The sequence below is a fragment of the Alosa pseudoharengus genome, unplaced genomic scaffold, assembly GCF_046254945.1.
Source record: "Alosa pseudoharengus isolate Yale_2024_CS ecotype anadromous, Long Island Sound unplaced genomic scaffold, YU_APseudo_1.1 YU_APseudo_1.1_scf_6, whole genome shotgun sequence".
Taxonomy (NCBI): domain Eukaryota; kingdom Metazoa; phylum Chordata; class Actinopteri; order Clupeiformes; family Clupeidae; genus Alosa; species Alosa pseudoharengus.
The window spans coordinates 1,097,501-1,098,087 of record NW_027468848.1 but is presented as its reverse complement, the minus strand read 5'-3'; positions in this window follow the sequence as shown (position 1 = coordinate 1,098,087).

The following is a 587-nucleotide window of genomic DNA, read 5'->3' as shown; positions in this document are numbered from 1 at the left end:
AATGGAAGTTTCCAAGTATCCTAAACATAGCTGGTGAATATTACCATTGTCTTTACATTTCATTTTGATAAATAGTGTAAAATACACGCACAAAGAGTAAGTGAACATGCAGTTGGTCTTAAGAGGTTTATTGTATTATCGATTTTGTATTGACATGGACACTGAAATTCATTGTAATGTTAAAAAGACATTGAATATGCAATATGTGAAACATAAAAAGATTATTAACAATAGAGATGTATTTGCTGAAGAAGATTCTTAAATAAATTACTGCAGAGAGCTTGAACCTGACACGCTGTCTCCTCGTTTTTCTCCTGTGTTACAGGAGTCAATCTGTTCACCACGGTGCCGTTGCTACGGTACCCGTTACACATGCGTCACTGATTCGACCCAAAGCGGCAACCGAGTTATGATAAAATGTCCAGATTGTTAGTTTCACGATCGTCATATATTTCATTTCAATTCACCACAAGAGTTCCCAAAATCACATATAAGGTGTGTTAGAGTGTCTAGTTTCGTAATTTAAAAAAAAAGCTAAAAACGTAATATTACGTTTTTGGCACTCAACGCATGGGAAGGAAAAACGT